At 37.1% G+C, this 21975-nt stretch overlaps 1 protein-coding gene across 10 annotated transcripts in view; it reads right to left on the bottom strand.

Moving 5' to 3' along the window:
* Nucleotides 1–21975, bottom strand: part of TMEM117 (transmembrane protein 117) — a 509455-nt gene that overhangs the window by 268579 nt on the left and 218901 nt on the right. Inside the window, exon 1 of one of the 10 annotated variants that reach the window (XM_044385519.3) lies at nt 1147–1300. The exons of the other annotated variants lie outside the window; for them this stretch is intronic. The gene's annotated coding sequence lies outside the window, so the exon portion shown is untranslated. Of the gene's footprint in view, nt 1–1146; nt 1301–21975 lie in introns of those variants that run through there. 10 annotated transcript variants of the gene reach the window in all.

Here is a 21975-nt window from a genome sequence, read left to right as displayed (position 1 = left end):
AAGCTGAAATCAAGAGTCTGACGCCCAACCGATTGAGTCATCTGAGCTTCCCTTAAGTGAATTTATTTTGCTGTCACAGGTAATAGACTAAGTAATGATTCTACTTTACAGAAAGATTTATACTCGGTTCCAAATAAGCTTTCCAAGGCAGCTTTAGTAGCACCTGTTGGAATGGTAGTGAAGAGTGGTCATTTATAAGCTGACAACTCCATATCTTGTTTATGGTGACCACTGTTCCTTTCTTTTATCTTGATTCCCTCTCCTGCGCCCCCCAAGAGAAATGCCAATTTCACACTTCTTCTTAGAATTTACAGAGCAAAGTTTAAGTTCTGGGGTTTGGTGGGTCACAATGAACTCATGATAATGGACACTAGACTGTTCTCTTCAACAATGACATGCGAGTTACTGAAAAAAATAAGACACAAAATTAAATTACCTGTTAGCTTCTGAAATGTTTCAGGGGAAAATCTAGCAAATACCAGATAAAAAGTTAAGGATGAGGGTGCCTGGATGGCTCAGGTTGAGCACCAGCCTTTGGCTCAGGTCATGATCTCGGGGTCCTGGGATTGAGTTCCACATTGGGCTCTGTGCTCATAAGGAAGTCTACTTCTCCCTCTCCCTCTGCCCCTCCCCCTGTTCCTGTGCGTGCGCTCTCTCTCCCCAATAAATAAATAAAATCTTTTTTTGTTTTAAAGTTAAAGATGAAATAGTATACCTGCTCAGGAGGGCGAAAAATATGATTGTATTGATTCAACCAAATTACTTTCTTACAAATAATGCAAACTCTAACATCGGTCACCTCATCACTGTGTTGATTCCAGTAGCAGGTGCTAGGATCCATCTGCCTGCCAAGTGATAGGATGCTAGAGTAGGGAGACCCACTCTCCCAACAAAAGAAGAGATGAAATCTGCCCAAAAGGCTGAAAATTAAAAAGGATTGAAAAGAACAAGAAACAGCATAAAGGTGAAATTTGAAGCAATGGTAATGAAAGACAAACACGGCTGCCACCAGCAACAGAAGAAAGGGGGGGAAGTGCACAGGTTAAACAGAAAGATACTATACAAACAACTATAATCTACTAAACTCAGTGGTCAGAAATGGAAACTGCAAAGGTATCCCTCAAAGGTGGGCTGGGCACTCTGTACCTGTTCGGAGCCGTGCTACTGATGAACGTCCCTTCGCTTGCACTTCTCACGTCCGGTAATGAAGGAACTTCACATTTCTCTGGGAAAATGTGTTGTCCACAAGTTATAGCAAAAATTCTCCTCAAAAGGAAAAAGACAATGGTGCTATGCTGAGACGAGTGTACTGCAGGAGGAAGATGATCTCAGAAAATAATATTAAAGGAAGTGATCACAAAAACCTTTCTGTCCTCAACTCCTTATAGAATAGACAACTTCCTCTGATCCTAAATAGTGATATAGTTCAAGATATAATGAATTTGAGAAAAGAAAAGTAGAATAGCAGTAATTTGGACTGTTTCTGCAAAGCTTTCGTTAACACGGCTTATTGCGGCCAGGAGGATGGGGCAGAAGTGTGGGAGGATGGTGGGAGAAAGAGGGGAGAGCAAGGAGAAAGAAAAACAGAAAGAGAAACAGGAATAGAGAGACAAAGAGACAGAAAGCCAGAGAGAGAGATATTCAGAGAGATGAACAGAGGCAAAAGAGCCACTGAAAGATAGACCAACACACTGAGAAAAATAGGATGGCAAGGAATCATCTAATTCACTTCTCTGCATTCAGGCCGCTTCATACCTAAATTGGCTAGACAGAAGAAAATATATCTTTTTAGATCTATAGATAAATTTTGAGAGTTTCATGAATAAACTATTCTAGATAGCCAATCCCTTATCTGGGAAATGTTCCTTATGGCAAATATAAATCCTACATGCTTTGCTGTGTTTTCTTCTCAATATTAATGGAGGATGGTCTGCGTCTATCCTCCAGGAAATCATTTTTCTTGCTTATATCTCCCCTCAGGCTTTTTCTTCTCTTGGCTGAATAATCGTTCCTTTACCTGTTTTTCATGGTTCTAATTTTCTAAACTTTTAATTATCTTTATTGGTTTCCTGAGCGTCCTCTGCAAATCCCCCCGAGCCCACCTCAGAGTGATCTAATAACAAGAACCACGATGCACGTGTATAGATCATCTTATGCTTGTAGGAAGTTCAGCAGCGACACCGCCTTATTTGCTTTGAACATCACAGTCTCCCCTTAATATAGACACCGCAGTTACCCTTGTTGTAGCGTGGTGGGGGGAGGACCTAAAGAGATTAAACCTGTTGGAGACTGCTAGACAAGAGGGAAAGGACACGCAGGTGGACCGCAGCACCAGCTGAGAGGCAGCCGGTACCACTTGGTGTAGGGAGAACCCAGGAGGGACGTGAGGCAGGAGCAGAAAATGGAAGCCAGACTCTGAGGGTGCTCATGTGCCGTGACAAGAATTATTAGATTGTATGTATTGGGCAGGGGATGTTTTAAGCAGCAAGAGCAGGATCAGGCTTGTTTTCATGGGTGACCACTCTGGCCATAGTATGTAGTGTGATCCGGAGTGGATGGGAGAGGTTTATGCTTAAGAATACCTGAGAATATCAGGAGTTCCTTTGAATGGACCAGGTAAGAGGTGATGAGTTCCAAACTAAGGCGAAAGCTATGGAAATGGAAATTTGGATCCACATTCGGGGGCTATTAAAGAACAGAGGAAGGGGACCCTGTGAAAGAGATGGAAAGGAAGGAGCTAGAATGGTGGATGGGAAGAGTGGCCCCACAGCAAACAGCACCCAAGCCTCAAGAGCGCCCAAGCAGCAGCACAGGGCTGCACAGAGGCTCTAGAAGCAGTGCTTGGTCGCTCACCACGGGCGACCCTAATGCAGGTGCTGTTCCTAAGCGGTGGGAGCAGAAGACAAACTGCCGTGTGTTGAGAAGTAAATATTCAGAGATACAAACTCCTCCATCTAGAAGTATTATGGTGATGGTGAAGAATGAGATAAATTTGAAGGAAACTGAAGAGGCAGAGGAGTTTTGCTTGGATGATGTTATACACTGAAGAGAATAAGCAGAATATGAGCAAACTATCATCAAGCATTACACTTTTATGGGTGAAAACACATGGGCACTTGGCAATGAGTGAGCCTTAGCTAAAAAGAGAGTGAATCTGGCATTAAATATTCCCATAATATGAAGTTTCTAAACATGAATATGTGCAGTACCTAAGAGACAATTAGAATATTTAAATGGAATTTGTTGGTCTCTGCATGCATAGATATGTATATATATATTCCAAACTCTCTACAAGTACAACCCATGGAAGAGAAACTAATCGGCACTACCAATAGGAAGAATAAATCCCAATTCTAACAATATCGGTCACTGTATATCGTTGTCTCACATATTAGTGGGTAATGGAATGCTAGTGATTCCTATTGGGCAGGTTTGTGGGGCATGAAATAACCCATTGTTTTCATTTTTAGCTTCAGCACTATTTTCAGAACACACATATAATAAAAAGTACCTGGCACTGTGTTTGGCTCACTGTAGATGATCAATGAATTGAATTAAACTTTGTCACCATCTCCAGAGTCCTGATATGCCTGATTCCTTCACCCAAGAAGAATCATTCAAATTTTAACACAATTTTATTTTATTTTTTTTTAAATTTTATTTATTTATGTGACAGAGAGACAGCCAGCGAGAGAGGGAACACAGCAGGGGAGAGGGAGAGGAAGAAGGAGGCTCCCAGCCAAGGAGCCCGATGTGGGACTCGATCCCAGAACGCCAGGATCACGCCCTGAGCCGAAGGCAGATGCTTAACGACTGCGCTACCCAGGCGCCCCCAAGGACATTTAACACAATTTTAAACACCTCATAAAAGCTTTTTCAGGCAGATTTTGATGTTCTGTGATCTGTACCTAGTGTTCCCATCAACATGGTATCAGGTCATCGTTCTTGTTGTCCCCACTGCTGCGTGGCTCCCAACTTCCTGGGCCTTTTAGGCCCAGTTTAACCTTTTTACTAATACCCAGTTTCTCTTGGCAGACTTTTTCCATATGCATAAAGTGTTCTTTATGCATATACATATGGCAAAATAATCAGTTTCTTCCTCATTCTCCTCTTCAGCAATAACCTTTGACATTGGCATCCTAACCTTGGGATTTCAAAACTGGATTTTATGAAGTTCTAAGCTAGGACCCTCCCCAATTCACCTGCCCATCCAGCCTTTAGCTAGAGTATCTCTAATTATATCAGGCTCACCATATTTTATCTGGAAACAGGGTTGTTCTGTTCATTTGAAAATAAAACAAAACAAAAACACTGTTTTCAAGTTTTAGGCATCCTATTTTGTCTTTGTTTTTTGTTTGTTTGTTTGTTTTTTACAGACCTAAGTAATGGCAAAATAATTAAGCAACCACGTACCCAAGTACTTACAGCATCCTAAGGAAAAATGTTCACTCTATGACTTTGCCATTTCTACTCTTGATGAAAAAAAGTATAGCGCTAATACTAATCTTTTCAACCAAGTCCACTGTGAACTATAATTCCATTTGGGGCATGAAAAGCAAAATTTCAAGGGATCTGCATAGGACAATGGTAAAAATAGATTATTAATCATCGGTCAGAAACCTATTTAAGTATTTTCTGCTGAAGGGTTTTAAAAAATAAGAAAAGAAAATGCTGATACCAAGAGAAGACTGATTTTGTTAGAGAATCATTAGCTACTGCTCTCCTTAAGGTCTCTTTAGAAAAGTGAAGTCACTTTAGGTTAACTTTTAATTGTTTTAAGGCCGAAGAGCGGCCTTGCCAGTAACCAAATATTAACAGCAGACTTCTGAACAGATGGACTAGAACCAGATGTCAAAAGCAAATTAACACATCATGAGACCGCTCCCTCCCCTCAGTAGAAAGCCATCCCAGAAGATGATGGGCTGGCCCTTTGCCAGCCATACCTGAGGCAGAAGGTGTCTGGGATAGGACAAGATCTAGGAATGACACATGAGGAACCAAGAAAAGAACAGCTTGTCTATTCCACTGCTGCCTTAAAAGCAGTATCTCTCAGATCCATGGTCAATATTCTCTGAAGGAATTGAATAAGATCCATTCCTTCCAGAAATTTTAAGACAGAACAAGAATAGCTAACCAGAGACATTGGGTGTTATCAACAAGCTGAGCTGCTGCTTCTGAAGAGACTCAGAGAGTAATGATAGTATAGAATCTGGCCTCCAGCCTTCAAGACTCAAAAACCTGATTTTGACAGCATTCTGAGAAGGAATCCATCCCTCAGGGGTGGACTCACAGTAGACTGATTTAAAACACAGAAAGCTAATGGCCATATTTAAAAAGAGAAATATAAACATCACAAGGACCGAAGTCCTCATACTTGCTTGACTAGAGTATTCTTCCCCAATAGGCAGATGCATCTGGGAAATTATGATCAGAAACCTGTATGGTTAGCACGGACTTAGAAAAAGAGACATTAGCTAGTTGATTCAATTCTTTAATATTAACAGACAAAAATGCCTGCTGCCTCTATCTTCAAAGGAAAGATGCTCTGGGCAATGAAAAATAGTTTCACTGATACTCTCTCTCCTAGGCAATGTTCAGCCACATCATGCCAACATTTACGTCTGTGATTGTAAATCCTCTGAGGGGGTCAGGGACATTGTCTACCTTGTTCATTACTGTAGCCCATGTTTGACACCTGGTAGATATTCAATATACACCTGTTGGCTGAACAAACTCAACTCATCTTTTTCTATGTTTGCAAGGCTGACCAATGCATATTCTATTTTCAAATGCATGAATATTCAATCAGGTTATTATAGAACCTGCTGGCCCAGGGGCCATTTTATACTAAAGCTGACTTTACCCATCTCTGCTCTAATATATTAAACATGAACTCTCAGGAGGGACATCTTCTATTCCTTATTTCAAAATCCATTATGGATGCACATTTGAATTGTCCCCAACCACCAGCAACAATCATTTTGACCTATTCCAGATTATTTTCTTTCTAGTTGATATAATTCCAATTTAGCCACTGGTGAGGATCTAGAAGTCATCTTTGAGTCATGGAAATTAATCCCTAAACTGAAAGTAAGGGACAACTGTGAATTGAGCTTTTTCATCTCTCTTTCCTCATCTCCAAGGCTTTTTCTCCTCAACTTTCTTTTGAACCTAAAGGCGCTCTTTCATTTCTCCTTTCCATTCCTGCAATGAATGACATACTCACTGTCCAACGTCCATTCCATTCTACTTATAAGAAATAATTTATATTTCTCCTTTCGCCTTCCAATGTATTTCCACATAGTCCCCACACATTTCTATCTACAAATCACCTACCCCTTCATTCAAAACCATCTTCAACATGAACTTCACGCAAGATAACTTCCCAATCCTTGACACTGAATGAATTTGCTTATTTTTCTCAATGCTATTGCAAAGGAATTATCCATTTTGAGGATTTCACACAAAAAGTAAAAAAGAAAAAAAAAAGACTATTAAGCCAAATAAGGCAAATAAAAATGTTAATGCTTCAGGATTAGATTCTCACTAAAATGCTGGTATATGTTCGTGCAAAATTTGTTGTATAGAGGACATGTTTGTATATAACACAGACAAAGTGCTCTTTATACTGCTTACCATATTGCAGAAGCAGAAAGAATAAGCTATGGTAGTGTAGTGAATCCCTTAATGCCAGAACAATGTATTTTTTGCCTTGACCCCAGCCCCCACAAAAAAAAGTTGATCAGCATGGCAATACCTTCACTAATTAGTTAACTGGTCTGTAAGATCACAAGGCTGATCTAAAACTGCAGTGCTATGTAACTATGAAACAATGTCACATACTTTCAAACAATATTTATCAGTTGCATATAAATTAAGTATCTAACAGAGTCCCTGGCACACAGTAGGAACTTCTGAAATTTTAATTTCTTGTCTTCCTTCTCTCTTTAGTTGAGTACCCCCTAGACCCATGCACTTACACACAGGTGCATGTTATTTCCCTCATTTGTTCTGTTCATTAACTGATAATGAGCGAATTTTGAGAAAGATCGACATGGATCATCAAGCAACAGAATGCTTGGTGTATCTTCATAACAAGAATGGGAAGACTTAAATACCAAACATGAAAGAAAAAATTAAAATGGATGTTCCTATCGATTGATTTATGCTCTTTTATCAACCATCTGGACTTGCTCCTTGTGCTAGAAATGTCAAAGACAATTTTTTAATACTTTTCACTAATGCATTTCCTTCATCACTCCTTCTAGGGCTTTCTATATATTTAGCAAGCCAGCCAAAATAGAAATTTAGGAACCATTACTATTCATAAAAGCAGGCTCCTGGGTAAACTGTCAAAACATTTCCAAAGGCCCAGATTACAACCTCCAATCCATTCTACTCACTTCTGTCTAATTAGAAAATGCATGCCATTCTAACTGAGGCACACATTTTTTAAAGTTTGACATTGACCTACACCACACAGAGATCAGAACTGGACAGAGGCCCATGACTTACTATGATTTATATTCTGTCATTGAAGCTAATGCATAGTGAATGGTTCAAAATCCTCTTTCCTTTCTCCAGCTCTTTAAATGGAATCAAGCATAGACACAATATTAATTTTAAAGTTAACTTACTCTAATTGAATGGCAATGCTTTATTATAGTCATGTATCAAACAAGGACCACAATATATCATAAGTGACAGAGCTAAAGTAGATCCTTTTATGCTTCGCTTTTCTTTCTCCTTGATTTTTTAGCCATAAGTTTTAAATACCACCATTCATATTTTAATATACTCTGCTAGTAAATTAACATTACTAAATCATCCCTATACTAACAACAGCATTCCTAAATCATGCACAGTGATATGCAAACCAGTTAATATTTCTTCAAACAGAGCTATTATTATATCACAGAAACCCATAGCTGGAAGAATCTTAAGTGGTCATCAGTTTCCATATTTTCTTTTCAGAAGAATCAATTTTCTCACATGTGTCCCACTTTTTCGTCCCTCAGATGGTTCTGTCTCAAGATAAAGTAATGAGTGACATTTCCTCTTTGTTATTATATGGCATATTACATAACCTAACAGAAGCTCTACCCACTCAATGAATTTTTCAGTGTGTGTACATTCTCATTAACTGGTAGCACATGTTATATAGCAGATCTCTAATATCTTTTCTTCCTGCATGACTGAAACTCTGTACCTATTGAACACCAACTCCCATTTTCCTCTCCCCCAGCCTCTGGCGATCACCATTTTATTTCCTGCTTCTATGGGTTTGATTATTTACCTCATATAACTGGAATCATGCAGTATTTATCCTTCTGTAGCTAGCTTATTTCACTTAGCATAATGCCCTAGAGGTCCACCCATGTTGTGCATATGATAGGATTTCCTTTTTTTTAAGGCTGAATAATATGCCATCGTATGTATATAGTATATTTTCTTTATCCATTTCATCCATCAATGGACATTTACTTTACTTCCACATCTTGGCTATTGTGGCTATACTGCAATGACCATGAGAATGCAAGTAATCTCTCTGCCATCCTGATTTCAATTTTTTAAGATATATATCTAGAAGTGTGATTGCTGGATCATCTGGTAATTCTATTTTTAATTTTTTGAATTTCTGTTTTCACAGGGGCTGCACCATTTTACATTCCCATCAATAGTGAACAAGGATTCCAATTATTTCACATCTTAACCAACACTTATGATTTTTTGTTTTTTAATAGTGGCCATCCTAACTGGTGTGAGGGGATTTCTCACTGTGGTTTTATAGTATGGCACTGGCATGAAGCAGATACATAGACAAATGGAACAGAATAGAGAACCCAATAACTCCACATACACAGTCAATTGACCTTCAACAAGGGTACCAAGAATATACAAAAGGCAAAGGGTAGTAATAGTGTCTTCAACAAATGGTGTTAGGAAAACTGGATATCTGCATGAAAAGAAAGAAGAAAGAAAGAAAGAAAGAAAGAAAGAAAGAAAGAAAGAAAGAAAGAAAAGAAAAGAAAAGAAAAGAAAAGAAAAAAGAAAAGGAAAGAAAAGAAAGGAAGGAGGGAGGAGGGAAGAAAGGGAGAGAGAAAGAAAGGAAGAGAGAAAGAAAAAAAGAGAGAGGGGGGAGGGAGGGATGGAGGGAGGGAGGGAGGAAGGAAGGAAGGAAGGAAGGAAGGGACAGAAAGGAAGGAAGGGAGAGAGAAAGAAAGAGAGAAATAAACCCTTATCTTAACACTATATATAAACATCAACTCAAAATGGATTAACTCTTAAATTTAAGACCTGAAACTGTAAAGTTCCTAGAAGAAAACATAGGGGAAAAATCTTCATAACATTGGTTTTGGCAATGATTTCTTGAATATGACATTTAAAAGCACCAACAACAAAAGCAAAAACAGAGTAACAGAAACTACATCAAACTAAAAAGTTTCTGCAAAATGAGCAGTCAATAAACTGAAAGGCAACTGACAGAATGGGAAAAAATATTCACAAACTACATAGCTCATAAGAAGCTACCACTTAAAATATACGAGGAACTCTTACAATTCAAGAGCAAAAAAATAACCTGATAAAAAATGGGCCAAGTCTAATGTTATAATGGCAATCATTTTTTCAATATATAAGTCTATCAAAACAATAAGTTCTTGTATGCCTTAAACTTACACAATGTTACATATCTATTATATCTCAATAAAACTTGGGGGAAATGGACAAAGGACTTGAATATACTTTTCTCCAAAGAAGATATACAAGTAACCAACAGGTATAATCAATCACAGAGAAATGGCATTTCTGAAAAGATCATACTCAATGATAAAAGATGATTCCCAGTGACATGGTTGATTTATAACTTCCCAGGACCAAAAAAAAAAAAAAAAAAAGGAACTTCCTATGGTTGGTTTGGAAATCAAAAATGATTTCTGTTAACGTCTGTCTGATTTTCACTGCAAACATTAGAATTAACCTAAAACAAAACTGTGAGATTTATGCTGACACCCTCCATCCCCCTTGAGAAGTATCCTGGATTCTGTGATTCTTATTCATAATAATTGTGAGAATTGAATGAGAGAACATATGTAAAAAAATATAAAAACATTTTATAAACTTAAAAATGCTATACAATTATGGTATTAATTTTTAAAGTGGGAGAGACGAAACTGATAATAATTAGAAATGTGAAAGTAAGAAAGAAAAGTCTTTGGCTTTATACAGCAGAGAGCTCGGGATATGTAATTTAACTTGAATAATGTGAGTAATTCTGTTGTGTTATTCTTTCTTTAGGAAAACACACACACGCACAATTTAGCTTAACTCAGCTACAAGCCCTACCGATGTTCTTGCAGATCCAGAAGTTAGTTACACTCACTTGGAAATTTCACAGATGGTCTCCCACTCCCAGAAACACCTGCCTTCCCTTCTCACCCCCATCTCGGTCTAATTTCTCATTGTCCTTCAGATTGCCATTAAAATGCCACTGCTTCAAGGAAACCCTTCTGCCCCAATCCCCACTCCTATGCCATTGGCAGCGTCACACTCCTATGTGTGGGGCGAGAGGTAATGCTAGTTCAATGCCCCTGGCTGCTCCCTAGATAACCATAAAGTAATGGTATCGGCAAAAGCCAGCATTAAAGCACATCACCCTCCACCTCCTAGGTGAGTTGCTCTCATCACACATCACGAGTTCCAGGAAAACCCCCTAGTTCTGGGTTTCATGCCCTGCTTGTTACCTGGTCCATGGTGCAGAGCTCGGTTGTTCACCAATTTGCTTTGAGACAGCAACATCTTGACAGAAGGTGAGAGTGAGAAATAGGCTTTCAGAAACCCTATGACTTTATCAACATGTGAAGAATCTAGAATGCAGTAAATGTCTACACAAAGTTGAGCATTTAATCCCACGCACTGGTGCAGGAATGACTTATTTCTACACTTAGCTCTGCGTTATTTTATTATAAGGAGAAGCATCTGACACATATCAGATTCCTCACTGCGATAAGCATAACTACTCTTGGCTACCTGTGAATCATACTAATTCATATTCCAAGAGGAGGCATCTGAGCTGAGTATCTCCCTGCGTCACCTGGGACCGCTCTGCTCTCCCTTGTCGGTTCTACAAATCTCCCGGCTTATAATTAATCTTCTCAGACCCCATCTATGTCACCAGAAAATGTGGGTGTAGTATTTGCAAGAACAGCAAACATCTCCAAATAGATGGTTACAACACAGCATGAATAAAATCTGATGACTGGACTACATTTATCAGAATTTTTTTCAGGCTAACAGAAAGAGAGGGAAAAAAAAGAAAAACAACTGGCAACATGGAATTTTCAGTTGTTTCTGTTTTTCTATTCCAGCTTCTCTAGAGTAAATATAACATCGAGACTGCTGTCCTTTCCAAAGCCTTGAATTTTGAAAAGAATGCAAAGTTGATTGTATTCTGCCCTCTATTGTGCCTACTGACTGCAACGCTGGAAACAGAAATGTTTCCCCTTCTGACCTTAATATCAATCATTGGACATTGTCAAACCTGACATTTTATCGTCCCTTCCTTAGTGGCATGCTGTAAATAGAAACATTATTGTTATAAATTGTTCTTTGAAGTTTGACATTGTACAAATTACACTGTGTACTCTCTTTTATTAAATGGTAAAACTCAGCAGGCTTTCTATCAGGAGGCCAACCTACAATACTTTGTTCTCCTAAGAAATGAGTTCTATGTTGGCAGGCTAAGCAAAAGTTCTCATCATAACCATTCTGTCAACAAATAACTCATAAAACCTTTTCTTAGGATACACATTACAGCATTTATCCTGATCTTTAATATAGCTTAACATGGAGAGGTAATATGCTGCATCTCAGCATGGGCTGCCGCCTGCACGTAGGGAAGAGCTGACACATAAACACAATATCAAGAATTAGTAAAGAAACAAAACAGCAACAGAATGGAAATAAAAAGGGGTCAGTGTTTTCCTTGTCCTTAAAAAAAAAAAAACATTAAGTCAATTACAAATATCTGAATGTCTGAATAGATACTGTTTAAAGTCCCAGGAGAGATACATGGAATACAAAGAATGATAAGATTATCTTCACGGAGCATACAGTCTAGCTGGGTAAGTACTGGATAAACACATGAAACAGTGAGAAAAGAAGAGAGTACGTGACAAGTGACTGCTAATCACAAAAAATGCTCTAGATTAGGAGTTGGCAAACCACGCCTCCTTCATAAATAATTACAAACTATTTGTAGGAAACTTTGTTAAAACCCAGCCGTACTCATTTGTTTAGGTATTGTCCAGGACTGTTTCTGTGTTATAATGGCAGAACTTAGCAGCTGCAGCGGAGAACTTCTGGGCCACCACGTCTAAAATATTTACTATATTTACCGAAAAGTTTCACCAACCCCACTCTAGAAAGCTAAAGAAGAGATTGCCATGCACCGAACTGGTAAAGAAAGGTTCAAAGAATGGGCAGAAATCAGGAAAGGAAGGAAATGAGAGACGAGTGCTCTAAGCTGAGGGAACCATATGTGCAGAAGTGGAAATCTGTGGGGGCCGACCTGGAGTAAGGTGGTGGGGGCGATGGTTTTCCGTATCACGTGGAAATGGTAGTTTTGATTTGGACACAATGAAAAAGCACTTAAATGCCAAGTGAAGAAATGAAGACTTTCTCTTCACAGGCAACAGAAGAGAGCTCTGTTGTGATGGCTATTATCTTGTCTGCTCTGCTTTGTTTTTAACAGATAAGTAAAACAATGAAAGATACAGTTTCCAAATATTACCATTTTTTATTTCAATAAAGCCGTCATTCTACTGCTTCTAACTTAGATCAGTTTACTGCAGAGCAAAGAAAATAGTCAAAGAGCTTTTCATACATCTCTATAAATTCATCCTCCCTTTTCATTCATTTCGAAGAAAATTTAACATTGTTATTTATAGTTTCCTAACACAGCACATGCTTGTGTCCCTTACACCTGTGATCCACATTTTCTTCATGTTTAATACTTCAAGAATCAAAGCCCTGAGCAGCAACAGAGATAAAGAACGGTCTTTGACCCTGTCCTTTTTCATTTACAGGGTATACAGGGCTGTCATTTTGATTTGCCCAAAGGTTAAAGCTTAAAGACAGTACAGAAAGTATAGTCCTCCAAAGAGAGAAATACACTAGGGCCAGCTCCCAGGTAAATGATATTTGATATTTTTTCTCCTGGCTGCTGGCCATTTCAGTCTAGTGCTGGGGGCTCCAGTTTGGCCCAGGAGAGGCGTGGCAAGTCTGCCCAGGTATCCAGTACCCTGAGTGGTCCACCCCAGCTGCAAACCATCTGGGTCCACAGTGCTGGGCTAAAGCATACAGCCACATTCCGAGGCAGAATTAGAGGGTTCATGATAGGTGTGATCCCAACTACCAAGGATCCGACTAAGAGTGACCTCCAAATCTGCAGGCTACCCTGGTACCACAATCACCTTTCAGGACCAGATGGGACTCCACAGCACCACGCAAAAGGCAAATGGAGACCTCTGTTCTGATTCAAATCAATTGTGTGCCCTGGAAGCTGGGATGAAACTAGATTTTCCTTGACTAACCTGGTTTCATGGAAAACTTTTAGTCTGGGCAGGTTTGGAGGAACAGGTTATAATAGAAAAATCACAGGCTCTGCCATCAGAAGGTTTGAGTTTCATTTTACTAGTAGAGTTTCCTTGAGCCAATCACTTAATTTCCCTGAACGTAATTTTTTCCTACCTGTAAAATGACATAATCATAAACTCACAGTGTTATTGGGGAAGTCAAATAGAAAACATACGTGAAACCATATTGCAAACTTCGAGCTACTCTACACATATTTCTTTTTATTATCACTTCATGTTTTATACAGCAGTTCCTAAAGTGTTGTCTGGGTAGCCTGGGGTACTGAGACCGTTTTAGTTTCGCAACAACAATATTATTTTTATAACAAAAATCACCTGTTGTTTGACTTTTCACTCTGATTAACTCAAGTGTGCAGAGGAGTTTTTTTCAGAGGCTAGGTGATAAATGATCACGTCATTACTGTATCAGCTGGTGGAACAGTGTGCTTGTGCTCATTGATGTTTTCCTGAATTTTCCAAAGTAAATCTTTGGGGTCCTTGATAATTGTTAAGAATGTAAAGTGGTCCTCACAGCAAAACATTTGAGAATTACTGTTTTATCATATAAGTGTAAATCTCCTTCAATGCACTTTATAAGCAAATAAAGCACACATCATTTGCTCCTTTGGTAAGTATATCTGTAGATTATAGAAGCAGAGAGAAATATCTTTGAATGGTACACACTTGGGAGCTTATCTTTTAATGTTAGACACTTGTGAGTTTAAAAATAATACAAATGGAAAAGAAAAACATTTCAACTTCTGTGGTATCAACTCAGGTGGTTATTGAGTACTTTTGTTAAGCATACTGCTCTAAGGCATACACAAGAAAAGTCCACACATTTCTTGCCCACAAAACCTTGAAACAATTAGCGAACATAAGAGCATTTTAAAAAGAAATATGATATGCTAATTAAAATTCTCACTGAGCTTTTTTGGGTAAAATTAGTCATACAATTAGACATAATTTGGAACTTAAATGTTCTATGAGGCACAGACAAAAAGTAAAAAGAATTAGGGTAGGAATACATCTAGGTCAGCAATCAGTATTATTTATAAAGCCATAATAATAGTGAATATTAATTTAACAAAAATGAAATAAAAGTTTGTTGGCCTTGGGAAACAAGACTTAGGAGTTGACCCTGGTTGTTGTAATAATAACCCATAAGCATTGTTAGGCCTCATATACCATGTTCATGCATTATGGTGACAAAAGTGAAAACTATATTTTAAAATTGGGTTTCACTGTTTTGTTTGATATTGTGAGAACTCACCAAAATCTCAAATATACAGGACCACTGCTTATAAGTGGCCCTTAACCGTCTGAATCTCTGATCTATCCAGACAGATTTTTGTTTGGGATTTGAGCCAGAAGCAGAGAAAGTCAAGCAGGTCTGGATCTGAATGGAAACTGAATATAAAGCCATCCTGGAAAACAAACCTAGCTTTGGAATGGAAAACAGGACCAAAGTAGGATGTAGGCAGGAATCAAAAGCTGCAAGCAATACCCAGGACTCCCAAGCCAAAGCATTTTAAACATTCAATATCCTACTGAAATAAAAGCTATGGCAGAGAATAGCTCCATTTTCCATTGCCAGTTTTCCAGGTCACACTTTGTTAAAACTGATAGCTGGGAATAAATTGTTCTTATATGACTTATAGGAGAAAACCTTGGTAAAGGCAAAAAATTATGGAACTTAAAACTTCATACTACAGAATAAGTTGAGATCATTTTAGGATCCATAGAAAAGACTAGCATTAAGTCACTTTTAGTAAAATTAGTCCTAACAAATATTGAATCAAGAAAAAGGCTAAGAATTAGGGCGTGCTGTAATGGCTTTTGGGAAATTTGGTATTTCTCTCTCTTTCTCTCTCTCTGTCTCTCCAGAAACTCTTTCCTCCAGAAGAATTTACAATTTTAATAGGAGCTCTACTTTATTTCTTCTCTTTCTCCTCTCTGGACAAGACTGCTACAAGAATGGGACAAATAGGACAGTATTTTTACACATTTTATAAGTTTTATATTCAGGAGTGGCTAGGCAGGAGAATAAAGATCACTTCTCTCTTTCAGGAAGAAGGGAATTATATAATCTCAAAGTTGTACAGATTTAATGAGGTAATATACAAAGGCTAAGATTTACTATTAGCAACTATCATTCACAGGTAAGAAAGTACCATCTCACTTTCTCCTAAATATATTTTTCTCAATCTATTTTCTGCATTGTTGAGAATGGACTTCTGAACCCTGTAGGAGAGAGATGAAGGTGATCTACTTTTGAATGTGTACTCACAACAAGCTCTCCACTGATAACTTGGTGACACTGAACCAGATAAAGTGGTTATAACAGAGTCCCCAGAACCACAAGCCACCTTGAAGTGATAACAGTTTCATGGGTTTTATTTGTAAGTCCAAATGAATACATATTACGTTTTACTGGCAAACTATATGTCTTAAATCTGTGATTCCAACATAAATATGCCCTAGATCACTTACTAATTCAATGAAAAGAATATTTATTGAGCACTCATTATATGTTAAGCTCTTTCCTAGGTACTATGTAGATAAATGAGACAAAGTCCCTATCAAATTAGTTTTCAGCTAATTATGGGAAATACAACAAGTACAACAGTAGCCACCCAAAAAAACTATAAAGTGAGAGATTCCCTTACATTTAAGATAAAGGTTTAGTAAGGCAGCCTTATGAATTAATAGCAAAACATGATATATGCCAAATTTGTAAAGATCTGTAACAAAATAGAATCAAAATCACTTTCTTCATTGGTAACATTTAATGACCACTTCTTATATGTCAGATTGGTATCATTTAATCCTCAGAGCATCCTAGCTGAAGGTAAGTTTCAGAAATTCTGCTAAGACTAGATGGTACAGAGAAGCAACAGTCTCAGAGAAGTTCTCCCACGTGAAGTTTCCTTACTGGACTTAAGAAGAACTTTCACCCTGCCTAGGGAGTTTTGGTTTAAATGTCTGATGATACCAACAGCGCAGAGTCCTCTCTTATACAGGAAACAACAGCACAAGAATATATTCAGCACGGAATCCAACACGGTCATTGTTCTGCCACTGTAAACATATGAAGTCGATGCGTAAATTAGGCTTAGCATGGGGGCTTGAAATCCAGTGAGGAGCACTGAAAAGGGCAGGTCTTGGGAATTCAGGCTGCCTCACCAGGTAGAAAAGGTGAAGTGAATAATTATACCCAGATAGTGACCTTTTCTGCATGGATGAAAGAAAGAATGAAAGACACCTAACAGGGAAAGCTCATGCTTCAAATAATACACTCTCTTCTTATAGCTGAAAGATCACTTCAGGGCACAATTGGATTTTAAAGTTGTATTTTAAATAATTACAATAATTAGAATAATGATGTTTAAGTAGCTTTTATATTGATATTATGTTACCACTGACAATGGCATAATTATATACTACTGACAAGGACTTTAGAAAAAAAAAAAAAACCCTGCAGATATGGTAGCAATGGTTTAAGTAGTTCTCATGCCAAATTTTTAAATTCCATAGATAGTGGAAGACCTGTTAAAGTACAATATAAATGATAATTAATATAAAATGAGAATGTCAGGGACAAGTTGAGCACTCAACTTACCCCAATAATAGATATATTAGAACTGAAAGGCTTTAGGATAAAAAACCACTCTAAGCTCTAGGTATAAAAAACAAACATATTTCTAGCTATGTATACATATCGTTTAGTCTGTCATCTACCTTTGACCTCAATATTTAACCAGAAATGGACAATCTCTTGTTAGGACTATTTTAATAAAAATTATCACTGCTTTACAGAATCCACATAAGTTTTCGAAACCATAGTGAGTTCCAAAATATTTTGCTGGTGTTTTTTCTTGTATTTAAGGGTAATTTCATTTAGGAAAATGAACTTTAATACAAATCAATACAAAAAAGACAAACAACCCAAAGGAAGGAGGAACATGGATCAAAGATAACAAGATGACAGCTGTTTCATAAAAGAAGAAATATACAACAGTAATAAAAATATAAAAAGATGTTCACCCTCATGAAGAACTTACACAACTGATCATGAAAAATCAAATAATCTGATTGAAAAATGGGTGGAGCACCTGATAGACTTTTTTCCAAAGAAGACATACAGATGGCCAACAGACGCATGAAAAGATGCCCAACATCAGCAATCATGAGGGAAATGCAAATCAAAATCACAATCAGGTGCCACCTTATACTTGCCAGAATAGCTAGTATCAAAAAGACAAAAAACAGCAAGTGTTGGTGAAGAGGTAAAGAAAAAGGAACTGTTGGTGGGAATGTAAGTTGGTGCAACCACTGTGGAAAACAGTATGGAGGTTCCTCAAGAAGTTAAAACTAGAAGTACTATATGATCCAGTAATTCCACTACTGGAGAACAAAAACACTAATTTAGTTTGCATTCCCACAAACAGTGCAAGAGGGTTCCCCTTTCTCTACATAAATGTATATACATAATGGAATATTACTCAGCCATAAAAAAGAATGAAATCTTGCCATTTGCAACAACATGGATAGAACTAGAGAGTATTATACTAAGTGAAATAAGTCAGAGAAAGACAAATACCCATATGATTTCACTCATATGTGGAATTTAAGAAACAAAACAAATGAGCAAAGGGGGAAAAAAAGAGAGAGAGAGAGAAACAGATTCTTAATAACTATAGAGAAAAAATTGATGGTTACCAGCAGGGATGTGGGTGGCGGGGATGGGTTAAATAGGTAATTGGGATTAAGGAGCACACTTGTTGTGATGAGCACTGGATAACGTATGGAAGTGTTGAATCACTATATTGTATACCTGAAACTAATATTACACTGTGTATTAACTAACTGGAATTGAAATAAAACCTTTTTTAATAATCCACTAATTTAAAAAGAAATGTGTACCCCTGTGTTTACTGCAGCATTATTTATAATAGCCAAGGTATGGAAGCAACCTAAATGTCTATCAATAGATGAATGGACAAAGAAGACATTATATATAATGTCTTCTTACTCAGCCATAAAAAAAGAATGAGATCTTATGGGGCACCTGGGTGGCTCAGTCGGTTGAGCGTCTGCCTTCGGCTCAGAGTCCTGGGATTCAGTCCCATATCGGGCTCTCTGCTCAGTGGGGGTCTGCTTCTCTGCCACTCCCCTGGCTCATGAGCATTCTATCTCCCTCTCTCTCTCTCTTTCTCTCCCTCAAATAAATAAAATCTTTATTTAAAAAATGATATCTTGCCATTTGAGACAACATGGATGGACCTAGAAGGTATTATGCTAAGTGAAATAAGTCCGAGAAGGCAAATATCATATAATTTCACGAATATGTGGCATCTAAAAATGAAACAAATGAACAACAAACGTAGCAGAAACAGACCCATGAATACAGAGAACAAACTAGGGATTGCCAGAAGGTAGGGGGTGGGAAATGGGCAAAATGGGTGAAGAGAAGTGGGAGGTACAGACTTCCATTTATGGAATGAATAAGTCACAGACACGAAAGCATAGAGTATATAGTCCATGGTAAGTTAATAAGGCTGTATGGTGACAGATGGTAGCTACACTTGTGGTGAGCATAGCATAACATGTAGGGTTGCTGAATCACTATGTTGTACATCTGAAACTAATGTAACATTGTGTGTCAACTATACTTCAACTGAAAAAAGATGTTCACCCTCATTAGTAATCAGGGAAATGAAAATTAAGACTACAATGAAATCAATTTGCCCCAATAGATTGGCACAAATTAAGAACTCTGACAACACCAAATGCTAGTGAGGATATGGATCAAATGGAATGTTGCTAGTTATAGCATAAATTACTCTAAACATTTTTAAAAACCATATTATCATTATATCGTAAAGTTGAACATTTGTATAAACTATGATCTTGACATTCTACTCTTCATTATATGCCCCTAAAAAACATTTGCAAATGTGTATCAGAGATGTTTACACTAACATTCATAGCAGCACAGTATAAAATATTCATAGCAGCACAGGAAAACTGGAAATTGTCCAAATGTCTAATGATAGGATAATGGATAAATAACTTGTGGTTATGTTCACACAATGGGATATTTTACCACAGGAAAAAATAAATGAAGTACAGCCAGACAGAGTATCAGAAATGAATAAAACAAATTACAAAATTTCAGAGATAAGCAATATTAAGCAATATGGGGGAAGGGGTTATGAGACATAAAACTATTTTCAAATAAAGGCATGGCGATAATGAAAAGAGAATTCAAAATAATTGCTATCTCTGAAGGGCTCCAAGATACTATTAATAGTGTTCTCATTCTTGGTAATATTCACTATATTGTATATATTCACTATATTGTTGTGCTATATAACACACCTGCATGTTGCCTGCATAATTTTGTAACTGTAATCTCCTGTATTTAAATAACTTTAAAGATTTGCATGTAAAATCACATTACATAATTATTGCTTCATAATTTTAATTATTTCCAGTTTTTTTTCCTTTACTTCCTAGAAGTACCTTTTTTAATGTAACTCGTTTTCCCTAATCACACTGTATTGATCAATTATTTATATGTGCTATGAAAAGCCACTGGAAGAAAAGGTAACATGATATTTACTATTTTGTTTATAAGAAAAATATTGTATAGTATCTGCATCTATGTCTCTATCTCCATAGGACAGATTTGACTTGGAACAGGATTACCTGAAGGAAACAGTAACTATAGAACCTATAGAAAACACTTCCCTCAATACAAGGCAGTCATTAAAGTGATCAGTAGTGTCAATTTGAGTTGCACATATTCCTAGTGAAACGATGTTGAGTTTGGACTAAGATACCCCTAAAAAATTTTAATTGTTAAATCCTTCTCTAACTCTTACTCAAATTTTCTACATTACCATAGAACCCATGCTTGTAAACAGCATGATTACAGTTTTGATTTTATATCAAGCGGTATATGGTACCATTGTCTAATCTAAGAAAACTGTTCTATTTATTTTACATATGCACGAGTAGTTATGGTCATTTTGGTTCAAATGATTTTATACTTCAAATATAGAGTTTAAAATTTCATAAAAAGAAGATAAATGATATTTTAATATTCTTCATCTAGAAAAGTTTTTCTGCTATCCCTAATCACTCTAAACAGTTTCTAAGTTTCTCACATTAAGATTTCTATAACCGACTCCCTCTCACAGTAATGCTAGCCCTGGCTCTGAAACCTTAATGTTGTATATGTGACTTATTAAATTATGCTGATGTGATTTTATTAATGGAATTGTGAGACACTGTGTTTCTAATTCACACAGCTTCCAGGAAAGATCCTGCTTTATGTGATTAGAGATTTATTTGTTTACTAACTCAGTCAGAAGTTTTGCATTTTGGACTTATCCAGTCTCAGAAGTCCCAAGGCAGTCATTAACTTTAAAAACAATTATAATCAATAATCATGGAAGTCTTAGACTCAGAACTTGGAGAGTCAATCAGAAGAAAGCCATTCTACAGCAGAAATCTCAGATTTATATTCCAAGGCCATCTAATTATTGATTCTCTACAAATCAATTTCTTTATGTGTAAATGGATGATTACTGATCACAGAAGCTTCTGTCTCTCAGTGTGAATAATCATAGAGATTTGCATATATTTTTAATACTGCATGGCACAGAGGAACCATAAAAAATGAATTGGGAACATGAAATACTAGAACACCACGCATCTAATTAGGATTACATTTAGCTGAGTTAAATCAGACACAAATCTGTGATTCCACAAATGTATTGTTTTCAAATTTATGGCAAGGAATTACTTCAGGGACATGACAAATCTCACTAATTTAAACAAGTCTTCAAAACTAGTTTAAATCACAAGAAAAAGTACATGACTAAAATGGATTATTCTTTTAATACTGATATTTTTCAGCTTCAAGTGTCTATTCATCTATTTCTTCAAAAAATATTTATTGGGAACCTACTACATGCCATGCAAATGCTAATGCAAAATAATACCCTACCTGTTATGATTATGTGTTCATAATATTAGTGCATAAATAAGGATGACATAAAGTTTATTTTAACTACAAAAACTTACTTTAGCATTATGCAATCATAGATCAAAATCAGAAATTAAGTAATTTGGAACAGAAACTGGCAAACATTTTCTGCAAAGGGCCAGATAGTAAATACTTGAAGCTTTGCAGGCTAGATGGTCTCTGTTGCAACAATGTTACCTTGCCATCGCAGCCTAAACACAGCCATACATAACAGATGATACGTAAATGAAGGAGCATGGCTGTGTTCCAATAACTACTTAGGCACACTGAAATCTACATTTC

Source organism: Ursus arctos, unplaced genomic scaffold (genome assembly GCF_023065955.2).
Source record: "Ursus arctos isolate Adak ecotype North America unplaced genomic scaffold, UrsArc2.0 scaffold_26, whole genome shotgun sequence".
Classification (NCBI taxonomy): Eukaryota; Metazoa; Chordata; class Mammalia; order Carnivora; family Ursidae; genus Ursus; species Ursus arctos.
The sequence above is the reverse complement of the archived record's forward strand: the minus strand, read 5'-3'. Positions and strand labels throughout refer to the sequence as shown.